This window comes from Squalius cephalus (genome assembly GCF_949319135.1).
Source record: "Squalius cephalus genome assembly, chromosome: 8".
NCBI classification, from domain to species: Eukaryota; Metazoa; Chordata; class Actinopteri; order Cypriniformes; family Leuciscidae; genus Squalius; species Squalius cephalus.
In genome coordinates this window covers 27,730,255-27,745,599 of record NC_137129.1, presented here as the reverse complement: position 1 = coordinate 27,745,599, position 15,345 = coordinate 27,730,255, and positions in this window count along the sequence as shown.

The window sequence follows — 15,345 nt, the reverse complement described above, 5'->3', positions numbered from 1 at the left end:
TGACATTGGAGCCGTCGATGTTGAGGGAAAAGGTCTGGGCATGTTGGGTGAGGGAGTTAGGACCAATTATGAGAATCTCTGATTTATTGCAGTTGAGTTGGAGAAAGTTTTCTTGCATCCATGATTTAATGTCAGTGAGGCAGGCTGTAAGGGTTGAGTGGGTGGAGGCTGTGATGGTCTTTGAGGAGAGATAGAGTTGGGTGTCATCAGCATAGCAGTGGAAGTGGAGACCATGTTGACGGAGGATCTGTCCAAGGGGGAGCATGTACAGGATGAAGAGGAGGGGGCCAAGAACTGAACCCTGGGGGACACCATGAGTGACTGGAGTGGTAGAAGACGTGCAGTATTTATAGAGATATAATGGTGTCTGTCAGAGAGATAAGAGGTGAACCAGGTTAGGACGGAGCCAGTTATTCCAATTAGGTGCTGAAGGCGTGAAAGGAGGATGGAGTGTTTGATGGTGTCAAAGTCTGCACTGAGGTCTAGGAGGATGAGGATGGTGAGGAGACCAGAGTCGGCAGCAAGCAGAATGTCGTTGGTGATTTTGAGGAGGGCAGTTTCGGTGCTGTGTTTAGAGCGGAAGCCAGATTGGAATGGTTCATATAGATTATTGGAGTTGAGGTATGTTTGAAGTTGAGTTGCAACAGCGCGCTCCAGGATTTTGGACAGAAATGGGAGGTTTGAGATGGGACAGTAACTGTTGGGAATGTCTGGGTCCAAACCAGGTTTTTTCAATATGGGGGTGATGGCAGCAAGCTTGAGAGGTGAGGGGACAATACCAGAGGCCAGAGAGGAGTTGATTATGTTGGTGATGAGGGGGGAAAGTGAGGGGAGGCAAACCTTGATAAGAAATGTGGGAATAGGATCAAGCGGAGAGGTTGAGGACTTCATGCTGGAGATTACGGTTGATACTTCAGTTTCAGTGATTGGAGAGAATGAAGAGAGAGAGTGGGATGGAGGGGAGGGTGGTGGAGGTCCAGGGGTTGGGTAGGGGGTGCTATGGGCTAGTTGATTATGGATGATGTCGATCTTGGTTTTAAAGAAGGAGAGGAACAAATCACACTTAGTGGTGGTGAAGGAGTTGGAGATTGTGTTCATGGGTTTCAGAAGTTTGTTGATTGTAGAGAAGAGGGTCTTGGGACTATTGGAGCTACATTCACTTTTATGGTCTAAGTATCTAAGTATCACATTCTAAGTATCATGCAGAAGTCAGCTTCAAGACTTACAAGGAGTTTGCAGGGTACCCTAGATAGGCAGATGGATGTATTGACACCTGTTAAAGAAGTCCATACTTCATTTCTGGAAGCCGGGCTAAATGAGCAAAATACTGTATATCTGTAGTACCCAATACCCAAGGTCTGAAAATGACGTAACACGACGAATGGGGTTCCCAGTCTTATCACACCACCTCGGCTGTCTTCCAGTGCCCTGCGTAAGTCTGAGTTCCCTTTCGTGAGACTGGGACACTTATGACCCGAGAGCGGGCTGCATATGGAGAAACACTGGGGTGTCCAGCCCACAGGGTGGAATGTTTGAACCCCAGCTTGCCCACCATAACAGACAAAGAGCTGGTCTGAGGTCCTGAAACACTGTGTTCTGTCTACATAAGCACAGAGGGTGCGTACTGGACAGAGCAGTGCCAAGGCTGGGTCTGAATCCTCCATGGGGAGCGCTTGCAGGTTCACCACCTGGTCTCGAAAGGGAGTGGTGGGAACCTTGGGCACGTATCCAGGCCGGGGTCTCAGGATCACGTGAGAGCAGGCCGGCCCGAATTCCAGGCACGCTTCGTCAACCGAAAATGCCTGCAGTTCCCCTTCACTCTTGATGGAGGCCAAATGCAACCAGGAGCGCTATCTTCATTGACAGGAACTTAAGCTCCACTGTTTGTAAAGACTCAAAGGGAGCACTCTGAAGGGCAGTTAGAACCACTGAGAGGTCCCAAGAGGGTACGAGAGGAGGGCGAGAAGGATTCAGTCTCCTCGCTCCTCTCAGGAACCTGATGATCAGGTCGTGCTTCCCCGCAATACCGGGTGGAGGGTGGAGGGAGACAGCCTTCGCTTCAACCCATCTTAGAGGAAGGAAAGCACGACACTAATCGGGCATTTTCTGGGGTCTTCTCTGCAAGAAGAGCACCAGGTGATGAAGAGGTTCCACTTCAACGCGTAGGCATGTCTCGTGGATGATGCTCTAGCAGGAGTTATCTATAAAAATTTCACACAGCAATCATGAGAACAGCAACATGAAAATAATTAAGAAGAACCCGTCAAAGTCTGGAACTCTTGAATAGTTTGATTGCATAATAACCCAATGGATGAATTGCAAAGCAAGTGCATATTTATTATCTGGAGGACAGGCTACACGAATAAACAAGGTATTCAAAGTGGCGAAATGAATCGCTGGGTCCTACCACCTTGGTGAAAACTTGTTGGGACCCAAGGGGTATATATGCCTCTTGTAAAGGCTTCAGCAGATACCATTGGGGAACAGGCTTTGACCCCATAGGTGATATCTTTTCCTTAGGTTTAGTCGCAGAACATCATTGGAACAGAACAATACATCCACACAGAGCAAACTTGAACTAATATAAACTTATACTTATGATTAAGTTTCACACAGAGCAAACTTGAACTAATATATACTTCCTCTAACGATTAATTTTCACACTTTTATCATATAGTGACCAGTGGTGTTGTAAATACCTAAAGATTTACATATGCCAAGTAAGTATACATGTAAGTGGCTACATGTGGTCTGATAGAACTTCAAGACCCTAGGCATAGTTGTCTATAAAAATCTCATACAGCAACATGAAAACAAATAAGAACCCGTCAAAGTCTAGATCTCTTGATTAGTTTGATTGCATAATAACCCAATGGATGAATTGCAAAGCAAGTGCATATTTATTTGGGCAGGCTACCCGAATAAACAATGTATGCAAAGTGGCGAAATGAATCACTGGGTCCTACCACCTTGGTGAAAACTTCCTGGGACCCAAGGGGTATATATGCCTCTTGTAAAGGCTTCAGCAGATACCATTGGGGAACAGGCTTCGACCCCATATAGGTGATATCTTTTCCCTTCAAGGTTTAGTCACAGAACATCACTGGAACAGAACAATACATCCACACAGAGCACACTTGAACTAATATAAACTTATTACGATTCATTTTCACACTTTTATCATATAGTGACCAGTGGAGTTGTAAATACCTAAAGAGTTACATATGCCAAGTAAGCATACATGTAAGTGGCTACATGTGGTGTGATAGAACTTCAGGACCCTTGGCATAGTTGTCTATAAAAATCTCATACAGCAATCATGAGAACAGCAACATGAAAACAATTAAGAAGAACCCGCCAAAGTCTATAACTTTTGATTAGTTTGATTCCATAATAACCAGAATGGATGAATTGCAAAGGAAGTGCATATTTATTATCTGGAGGGCAGGCTACACGAATAAATAAGGTATGCAAAGTGGCGCAATGGATCACTTGGTCCTACCACCTTGGTGAAAACTTGCTGTGACCCGACGGGTATATTTGCCTCTTGCAAAGGCTTCAGCAGATACCATTGGGGAACAGGCTTTGACCCCATAGGTGATATCTTTTTTTTCTTTCAAGGTTTAGTCATAGAACATCACTGGAACAGAACAATACATCTACACAGAGCAAACTTGAACTAATATAATCTTATACTTAACAGTAATTTTCACACAGAGCAAACTTGAACTAATATAAACTTCTTCTTACGATTAATTTTCACACTTTTATCATATAGTGACCAGTGGTGTTGTAAATACCTAAAGAGTTACATATGCCAAGTAAACATACATGTAAGTGGCTTCTCTTTTTCTTCTGTCCAAAGAGTCCTTAAACATTACATACATACTCACAGACTCATTCTGATGTTTCATTAGCCAAACAGTAGTCTATATTTAACTTATTGAACATATTTTTGGCGAAAGAATCCTCGAACACTTACTATGAGATCATAGTTAACAGTGAGATCACACTCTTAGACTCCTTCTGATGTTACCTCAGACCATATTTGTAGTGGATTATAGTACATAGTAATATAGTAATTATAGTTATACATAGTAAGTTATGTATTATAGTAGCCCATATTTGATATATTGACATATTTTTGGCCAAAGAGCCCTCTGACATTAACTTGCAATCCATATTGATAAGTGACTGCTGAAAGTTTAGCTGATAATCACAGACTATGTCTGATGTTACATTAGCCAGACAGTAGTCCATCTCTGACCTTTTGAACATGAACTTGCTATACATAATCATGACTCCTTGCTATCTTGTGTGCACAAAGTCCAAACTTCTCAAAAATGTGTACATATTAGCGAACACATCCCTCTGTGCAAACATGCTTAGTTTCATGAATGTATGATGCTCAGGAGACTAACAGCAAATTCGAAACTATCAGTCATTTACTAAAAGATGAAGGCTGTGATATTAATGTTACCCACTAGAAGGAGCCACAGGATAAGGAATCTTTTACAGTTTTTCTAAATTGCTAAAACATTTCTCGAAACCATCACCCACTTTCTCAAAACCTTAAACACAAAACCAAATCGTAAAACTACATTCAGAGAACCTCAGACTCTTCTGGAAAAATCAAACAATTGCCTCAAAACCATTTTATCTGTGCTCAAAATCATTTTATCTGTGCTCAAAATCAAATAAGGCTATCAGATCATACACACAGCAAGTCAATATTATAAATACTACGGATCATTCATTAGACATTACATCAAAAAATGGAGAACACAGAATCCAAAGCATGCAGTTACAAAAAAATATATATTGTACCAAAGTAAACAGATTTTGCAATTACGTAAAAAAGTAAGGTGAATAAATTGTAAACTGTATGCACTGGAAGTTTAGTGTTGTACTGAATATTGTATAGTAGGCCTATTGAATGTCTGTGTTTAGTACTTGCATACTGTGAAAATACAGTGACCCAAATGCAAAAGCCAAAACGTTAAAAAAACTCTAAATGAAAAGCATGTTATTGTTATTAGGGCCAAAGCCCTGAAAGGGCGAAGGCCCTATTGTTCCCTTTTGAAAGCTACAGTCGATGCTGCGCTGCTTAGCGCATTGGGAACGTCTTTAATCGTGACCAGCTGTGAATATAGTGTGTAAACGCGTCAATAGAATTGACCCGGAGGCAATATAGCCTCGGTCGGTGACGTCATCGGCACGCACCCGCGACACGAGGCTATAAATAGATGAGCCACAGGTGCATCGTCAGGTCTTTTGTTTTCAGACCACTCTGTGTATGTGTGTCAAGCAATCTCTCTCTCTACAAACTCACTTCAGATCTTTGTTAGGAGTTAGTGTTCAAAACTGGCAGTGTGCAGATTTCTCTCTTTCTCATCTCAACATACAAGTGAAAAGAGTCCAAGTTAAAAGAAATCAGCTGGTTTAAAAGTGTTCATGTTCTCGTTAGGGCTGGGGGAATTAACGCGTTAATCTTTGCGATTAATTTGAAATGTTTAACGCGTTAAAAAAAAATAACGCAATTAACGCAGCACTTTTTTTTTTTTGCCTCGTTTTAATGATTTCCTGTTGCGGCTTCTATTGAAAAGGCCGAAATATGCCGTCCCGCCCTTCCGTGTTCGGCGATCAGGTTTCATTCTCGCGCAGCTTTCATGAGCGGATCTTTTACGCTCCGTGTGTACACCGCGCTCTGTGTTTCGTGTGTGTGTGTCGGCGCGCTCTGTCGTTAACGGCCCAGCGGCCCGCTCTCCGTTCCGTGTGTGTGTATGTGTGTGTGTGTCGGCGGCTCTGTCGTTTACGGCCCAAACGCTTCAATCATGTACCGAGCACTGGAAAAGCAAAGTCCGCTCCAAAAACGTGAAATAACTCTGTAGTAGACTTCTGTTTGCTGAGCTGGTATAACAATGGTAAAATGACCTGCTCTGATCACATGCTCTGGTAATAGCTTTGTAGGACTATATTTTATTTTGATAATTAGTAAATAATAATAATAATAATAATAATAATCTGTTAAATTGATTATGTTGATTGATTATTGAAAAAGAATAATATATTGATATATTGATGTTTAATATTTTAATATAGGGCTATTTTCTGTTCCTTTTTTTCCCTGTGTTGTTTAATTAGGTGATTATAAGTTTAAATATTGATGATTACAAGCTTGGGGGAAACGAAATTAATTGCAATTAATTACAGCAAATTGTGCAATTAATTAGTTAATTTTTTTTTAATGATTCCCAGCCCTAGTTCTCGTACTATGTCAGAACTGGATACACACACTTACTGCTTTGTTTGTTTGGGGAAAGAACATGCTGCCCTTGCATTTGAGCATGATTGCGAGCACAGTGGAATGTTCACAGTTAAAAGTGCTTCGCGTTCGCTTTGCTTATTTCAAAGGGTGTCGATCTGGCTGAGAAGCGAGAGACGGTGCGTCCCTATCGCTCGCTCTCTCTCCAGATCCCGATGTCCTTTTGCCTGACTACCGAAGCGTGCCTCGGCGCTGCTTCGGCTCGGGCAGAGGACATTGACTCTCGTGAGTTTGCCGCCTCCGAGCGTTTCTCCCGTGATGATAAAAGGAGAACTGCTCGGGGCGATCGCTCGTGCAGTGGCCAGATTAATCTGATCACAACAAAAAGAGTCCCATAAAACACTCACAGTCTATAAATAAAGATTGTAAATATTTGTGTCTTGTGTCCTCGACATCGAGCCATTCTATCGCGAGTGCGAGGGCACGCGATTATATAATACTGCCTCAGTGGAGAGACGCTCGCGGGCTATCTCTCCCCTGGGATCACATTATCAGATGCATTTTCAGCGGTCAGGCTGGTACTGCGTTGTACACCATGGCTGTGTTAAAGGCATACCAGGCTGATCTTATGAAAGATTTAAACACAGCTATCATCCAGACTGTGTTTGCTTGTCTGATTGGGATGTGTTTATTGCTGAGGAACTGATATGTATTGTGTGTATATATATAATATTTTATATAATATAGTATATATGTATGTATTATATATATATATAGTATAATATTGTCTGGCTGTTCTTATTCTTATTATTCTGAGGAATTAAAGCTGCCTCCGAACACTTCTCTAGTTATGATAAAACGTTTGAGAGGTTCTCGAGGTGGTGACTCGTGTAATGGCCGGATTATAGCTAGACATTAATTAGTTCATGGGGAAACCTTATTCTTCGTGCATCTTTGTGCCCTCGACGTATTAAGACTATCAAGGGTGCAGGGGTGTGTGGTTACGATGATGGGCCATTCCGAAGAGACACTTCTTCTTTTTGCTCATCGTCATTTTTAGGAGGGTTCAAAAGCAGAGTGTAGCGGGTTGCGCTCCCCCTCAAAAACACTGGGGACCTGCTTGTTGCACTCAGCAGCCGCATAATAGACCTAAGACAAAATCCTGAGGGTTGTTTTGTCCCAGGTCTGTGGGGGTGTGCCCCGACGGAACGAGGCATGTAAATCAAACAGCTCCTACCTGACACCCTCACGAAACCACTGTACTTTCTCGCCACCTCTGGTGATTCGGGGGGCAGCGGTTTCCAGCGAAATGTTAGATGTTCTGTTGCTTCCTGCTGTCATCCAGGACACGGAACATCTAACATCCCCTCAAAAGGAAGTGCTAAATTGATACCACTCTCAGAGAGTCTGGCAGCGTGGAAACTTCTGCCAGGTTTTTCTGCGTGGGTATTAAGTACAGTACAAATATACAGAATCCAATTTATTAATCGTCCTCCGTGTTTCAACGGCGTGGTATCCACTTCCGTGAGACCGGAACTGGCACATGTACTGTCACAAGAGCTACAATCTCTGCTGAGCAAAGAGGCCATAGAACATGTTCCTCTTCCAGAGAGAGAGTCAGGCTATTACAGCAGATACTTCCTGGTCCCCAAGAAGAATGGGGGGTTGCGTCTAATCTCCGATCTTCAAGGCTTAAAACGTACGGTTAAAGCGCTCAAGTTCAAGACGTTAACTGTAAAGACGATCGTGTCGTAAATTCAACATCACGTTTGGTTCGTCATGATCGATCTGAAGGACATATACTTTGATATAGAAATATTGCCACAACACAGGAGGTTCCCAAGTTTGCTTTTGGGGGCAAAGCTTACCAATATCGGGTCCCTCCATTCGACCTAGCCATGTTACATAGACGATTGGCTGATACTGGCCCAGTCTTAAGAGCTTGCGCTTCGACACTGAGATCGATCTACGCTCAACTTCTCTCTAGGGGGCTGAGATGCAACGCCAAGAAGAGCGTACTCTCTCCCGCCCTGAGGGTAACATGCTTGGGGTTAAATGGGACTCTGTCGCCATCGGGGGCACAATTGTCTCCCGCTCGTGTCAAGACCAATTTTAACACCCTGAGCAACATCTGGCTAGGTCAGGACATTACATAGGTCTCATGGCAGCTGCGTCCACAGTGATTCCTCTGGGCCTTTTTGCACATGAGACCACTTCTTTTGTGGCTCAAAACAGGGGATTTCAACTATACAATCCCCAAGGGCAAATAAAGGCAAGAGCACTCGCTGAGTGCTTCGTGTCCTTTCTGAAAATCCATGTTTATGGTAAGTCACGCGCTGAACGCTTCATGCACTTTCTAAAATCCATGCTTAACCCCCTGAGGTCGGCTACCAGCTCGCTTTTTTTTTTTATCAGTGTAAAAGAAACTCATAAATACTCTGTTGACTTTGATTTTCCATAGGAGTTTCATACATCAATCGATTCTGTTAAATGTGTATTATTTTTGTGTATACTCACAATAAAAACAAAGTGTTGTGCTTTTTGCCAAATAAAGAAAAATAAACGTGATGCGAGTTCTGCCTTCTCTCTGTCAGTGTAGTCCATTCTGAAACGCGTCCGAAAATGAACAATAACTCAGCGAATACTCAGTCAAACAGGCATACAGACACACAGGCATGAAGCTTGAATTCTCTTCTTTTAAATGAAGTAATTTATATAAAAAACAAATATTCTCATCTTGTGAAATCTGTATTAAAAGAGAGCGATTCCAGATGAGCTCATTACAGCTGATTCAAATGTAATGTGACTCCGCCCACGGAGAGCGCGCGCTATTCAAACGCAAATGGCTGAGGCAATCCGCGCAATCCTGTGAACGCCCCCATATCAGCTCGAGAAACACAAGTTTATTCAGATCATTACTTGTTTACATCGTCTCGCAGCGCTGTGAGGAATAATAATAATGGAAAATGTACCTCAGAAGTGCGGGTATATCGAGGAGCGAGCTGAGGAATACTGTAAGTTTTTTTCCTTCTCACGTGAATCGGGTTTCTGTTTATGAATGAATGAACGGCAGAGATGCGCGCTGTTTACCACAGCTCGCAAAAAGACAGTTTAAATTTAAATCGCGTGTGTGAATGAATGATGATGTTTTAGCAAACTGTATTGCTATACTGAGATGAGTAAAAATCGACTGAAATATGTTGAAATAAAATGTAGGCTATTTGTATAAGCAACGTATTAAACTGCAAATTAACATTTATATGCCCTAATATTTCATAAAAACAACGTTACAGTCAGGCGAAATATGAAAGACAACATTTTGTTGACTAGATTTGGGTACAGTTTTTACTGTAGAATATACTGCCACATCAAATAAGCTTTTGTTTAGCAATTTCTATATATAAAATACTATTTTTGTCAAAAATAAAGTCATCAACTAAGATGTTAGCTGTTCCAATGTTGGCTATATTCAAACTAATGAATACATAGATAAAATGTAGGCCTATAATCAATTTTTTTTTACAAAGAAAGAGTACACTTGAAATATTGTTGAAATTGTAATTAGGGGTTCAAGCACGAAGTGCTGAAACCCTATTGTAATTGTACTGATTTTTATTAGGGGTTCAAGCACGAAGTACTGAAACCCTATTGTAATTGTACTGATTTTTATTAGGGGTTCAAGCACGAAGTGCTGAACACCTATTGTAATTGTACTGATTTTTAGGGGTTCAAGCACGAAGTGCTGAACACCTATTGTAATTGTACTGATTTTTAGGGATTCAAGCATGAAATGCTGAAACCCTATTGTAATTGTACTGATTAGGGGTTCAAGCATGAAATGCTGAAACCCTATTGTAATTGTGCTGATTTTTATTATTAGGGGTTCAAGCACGAAGTGCTGAAACCCTATTGTAATTGTACTGATTTTTAGGGGTTCAAGCACGAAGTGCTGAAACCCTATTGTAATTGTAAGGATTCGTAAAACGCATCGTGCAGGCCAAACCGTAAGGCCTAGAGACGTGAAACCTGGCCAGATGGTAGGGCCTCAATTTGGGGACAACCTATCAGAGTATGACCCCGAATGGCCCATAGGTGGCGCTACAGCAACCAAAAGTTCAAAATTGGTCATAACTCTTAGACCGTTTGTCCCAGGATCAAGTGCCCTATATCGTTGGAATCCTTGGCTCAAGGCGGACAAAATGGCTATCTCCGATTTGGATGTCGGCACGGAAAATTTTCTGCTATGTCGAATTTTGTCCAAAACCTACTTTTGCGAACTAGTCCCTGGTTTTTGGCCCGATCGGAACCAAACCAGTCTAGGACAATTCTCTGGACTCTTTAGATCAATAATTATCGAAAAAAAGTTGAACTTTTGCATTTGGGTGGCTGTAACAGGCTCGTTTAGAAAAGGGGCGTGGCAAAATACACTAAAAAGCCTATAAATCCCAAATGAAAACTCGGAACTTCACCAAAATTGATGAGCATATGTGTCAGAACATGGTGAGGAAGCATGCAGAGTTTCATGGAGATCGGACCATAGGTGGCGCTATAACTGTCAAAAAGCCTTCATTCTTATTAGGGGTTCAAGCATGAAATGCTGAAACCCTATTGTAATTGTAAGGATTCGTAAAACGCATCGCGCAGGACAAACCGTAAGGCCTAGAGACTTGAAACCTGGCCAGATGGTAGGCCTCAATTTGGGGACAACCTATCAGAGTATGACCCCGATTGGCCCATAGGTGGCGCTACAGCAACCAAAAGTTCAAAATCGCTCATAACTCTTAGACCGTTTGTCCCAGGATCAAGTGTCTTATATCGTTGGAATCCTTGGCTCAAGGTGGACAAAATGGCTATCTCCGATTTGGATGTAGGCAGGGACAATTTTCTGCTATGTCGAATTTTGTCCAAAACCTACTTTTGCGAACTAATCCCTGGTTTTTGGCCCGATCGGAACCAAACCAGTCTAGGACAATTCTCTGGACTCTCTAGATCAATAATTATCAAAAAAAAGTCAAACTTTGGGATTTGGGTGGCTGTAACAGGGTCATTTAGAAAAGGGGCGTGGCAAAATACACTCAAAAGCCTATAAATCCCAAAGGAAAACTCAGAACGTCGCAAAAATTGATGAGCATATGTGTCAGAACATGGTGAGGAAGCATGCAGAGTTTCATGGAGATCGGACCATAGGTGGCGCTATAACTGGCAAAAAGCCTTCATTCTTATTAGGGGTTCAAGCATGAAATGCTGAAACCCTATTGTAATTGTAAGGATTCGTAAAACGCATCGCGCAGGACAAACCATAAGGCCTAGAGACTTGAAACCTGGCCAGATGGTAGGCCTCAATTTGGGGACAACCTATCAGAGTATGACCCCGATTGGCCCATAGGTGGCGCTACAGCAACCAAAAGTTCAAAATCGCTCATAACTCTTAGACCGTTTTTCCCAGGATCAAGTGTCTTATATCGTTGGAATCGTTGGCTCAAGGCGGACAAAATGGCTATCTCCGATTTGGATGTAGGCAGGGAACATTTTCTGCTATGTCGAATTTTGTCCAAAACCTACTTTTGCGAACTAGTCCCTGGTTTTTGGCCCGATCGGAACCAAACCAGTCTAGGACAATTCTCTGGACTCTCTAGATCAATAATTATCAAAAAAAAAGTTGAACTTTGGCTTTTGGGTGGCTGGAACAGGGTCATTTAGAAAAGGGGCGTGGCAAAATACACTCAAAAGCCTATAAATCCCAAAGGAAAACTCAGAACGTCGCAAAAATTGATGAGCATATGTGTCAGAACATGGTGAGGAAGCATGCAGAGTTTCATGGAGATCGGACCATAGGTGGCGCTATAACTGTCAAAAAGCCTTCATTCTTATTAGGGGTTCAAGCATGAAATGCTGAAACCCTATTGTAATTGTAAGGATTCGTAAAACGCATCGCGCAGGACAAACCGTAAGGCCTAGAGACTTGAAACCTGGCCAGATGGTAGGCCTCAATTTGGGGACAACCTATCAGAGTATGACCCCGATTGGCCCATAGGTGGCGCTACAGCAACCAAAAGTTCAAAATCGCTCATAACTCTTAGACCGTTTGTCCCAGGATCAAGTGTCTTATATCGTTGGAATCCTTGGCTCAAGGCGGACAAAATGGCTATCTCCGATTTGGATGTAGGCAGGGACAATTTTCTGCTATGTCGAATTTTGTCCAAAACCTACTTTTGCGAACTAGTCCCTGGTTTTTGGCCCGATCGGAACCAAAACAGTCTAGGACAATTCTCTGGACTCTCTAGATCAATAATTATCAAAAAAAAGTTGAACTTTGGCATTTGGGTGGCTGTAACAGGGTCATTTAGAAAAGGGGCGTGGCAAAATACACTCAAAAGCCTATAAATCCCAAAGGAAAACTCAGAACGTCACAAAAATTGATGAGCATATGTGTCAGAACATGGTGAGGAAGCATGCAGAGTTTCATGGAGATCGGACCATAGGTGGCGCTATAACTGTCAAAAAGCCTTCATTCTTATTAGGGGTTCAAGCATGAAATGCTGAAACCCTATTGTAATTGTAAGGATTCGTAAAACGCATCGCGCAGGACAAACCGTAAGGCCTAGAGACTTGAAACCTGGCCAGATGGTAGGCCTCAATTTGGGGACAACCTATCAGAGTATGACCCCGATTGGCCCATAGGTGGCGCTACAGCAACCAAAAGTTCAAAATCGCTCATAACTCTTAGACCGTTTGTCCCAGGATCAAGTGTCTTATATCGTTGGAATCCTTGGCTCAAGGCGGACAAAATGGCTATCTCCGATTTGGATGTAGGCAGGGACAATTTTCTGCTATGTCGAATTTTGTCCAAAACCTACTTTTGCGAACTAGTCCCTGGTTTTTGGCCCGATCGGAACCAAACCAGTCTAGGACAATTCTCTGGACTCTCTAGATCAATAATTATCAAAAAAAAGTTGAACTTTGGCATTTGGGTGGCTGTAACAGGGTCATTTAGAAAAGGGGCGTGGCAAAATACACTCAAAAGCCTATAAATCCCAAAGGAAAACTCAGAACGTCACAAAAATTGATGAGCATATGTGTCAGAACATGGTGAGGAAGCATGCAGAGTTTCATGGAGATCGGACCATAGGTGGCGCTATAACTGGCAAAAAGCCTTCATTCTTATTAGGGGTTCAAGCATGAAATGCTGAAACCCTATTGTAATTGTAAGGATTCGTAAAACGCATCGCGCAGGACAAACCATAAGGCCTAGAGACTTGAAACCTGGCCAGATGGTAGGCCTCAATTTGGGGACAACCTATCAGAGTATGACCCCGATTGGCCAATAGGTGGCGCTACAGCAACCAAAAGTTCAAAATCGCTCATAACTCTTAGACCGTTTGTCCCAGGATCAAGTGTCTTATATCGTTGGAATCCTTGGCTCAAGGCGGACAAAATGGCTATCTCCGATTTGGATGTAGGCAGGGACAATTTTCTGCTATGTCGAATTTTGTCCAAAACCTACTTTTGCAAACTAGTCCCTGGTTTTTGGCCCGATCGGAACCAAACCAGTCTAGGACAATTCTCTGGACTCTCTAGATCAATAATTATCAAAAAAAAGTTGAACTTTGGCATTTGGGTGGCTGGAACAGGGTCATTTAGAAAAGGGGCGTGGCAAAATACACTCAAAAGCCTATAAATCCCAAAGGAAAACTCAGAACGTCACAAAAATTGATGAGCATATGTGTCAGAACATGGTGAGGAAGCATGCAGAGTTTCATGGAGATCGGACCATAGGTGGCGCTATAACTGGCAAAAAGCCTTCATTCTTATTAGGGGTTCAAGCATGAAATGCTGAAACCCTATTGTAATTGTAAGGATTCGTAAAACGCATCGCGCAGGACAAACCGTAAGGCCTAGAGACTTGAAACCTGGCCAGATGGTAGGCCTCAATTTGGGGACAACCTATCAGAGTATGACCCCGATTGGCCCATAGGTGGCGCTACAGCAACCAAAAGTTCAAAATCGCTCATAACTCTTAGACCGTTTGTCCCAGGATCAAGTGTCTTATATCGTTGGAATCCTTGGCTCAAGGCGGACAAAATGGCTATCTCCGATTTGGATGTAGGCAGGGACAATTTTCTGCTATGTCGAATTTTGTCCAAAACCTACTTTTGCGAACTAGTCCCTGGTTTTTGTCCCGATCGGAACCAAAACAGTCTAGGACAATTCTCTGGACTCTCTAGATCAATAATTATCAAAAAAAAGTTGAACTTTGGCATTTGGGTGGCTGTAACAGGGTCATTTAGAAAAGGGGCGTGGCAAAATACACTCAAAAGCCTATAAATCCCAAAGGAAAACTCAGAACGTCACAAAAATTGATGAGCATATGTGTCAGAACATGGTGAGGAAGCATGCAGAGTTTCATGGAGATCGGACCATAGGTGGCGCTATAACTGTCAAAAAGCCTTCATTCTTATTAGGGGTTCAAGCATGAAATGCTGAAACCCTATTGTAATTGTAAGGATTCGTAAAACGCATCGCGCAGGACAAACCGTAAGGCCTAGAGACTTGAAACCTGGCCAGATGGTAGGCCTCAATTTGGGGACAACCTATCAGAGTATGACCCCGATTGGCCCATAGGTGGCGCTACAGCAACCAAAAGTTCAAAATCGCTCATAACTCTTAGACCGTTTGTCCCAGGATCAAGTGTCTTATATCGTTGGAATCCTTGGCTCAAGGCGGACAAAATGGCTATCTCCGATTTGGATGTAGGCAGGGACAATTTTCTGCTATGTCGAATTTTGTCCAAAACCTACTTTTGCGAACTAGTCCCTGGTTTTTGGCCCGATCGGAACCAAACCAGTCTAGGACAATTCTCTGGACTCTCTAGATCAATAATTATCAAAAAAAAGTTGAACTTTGGCATTTGGGTGGCTGTAACAGGGTCATTTAGAAAAGGGGTGTGGCAAAATACACTCAAAAGCCTATAAATCCCAAAGGAAAACTCAGAACGTCACAAAAATTGATGAGCATATGTGTCAGAACATGGTGAGGAAGCATGCAGAGTTTCATGGAGATCGGACCATAGGTGGCGCTAT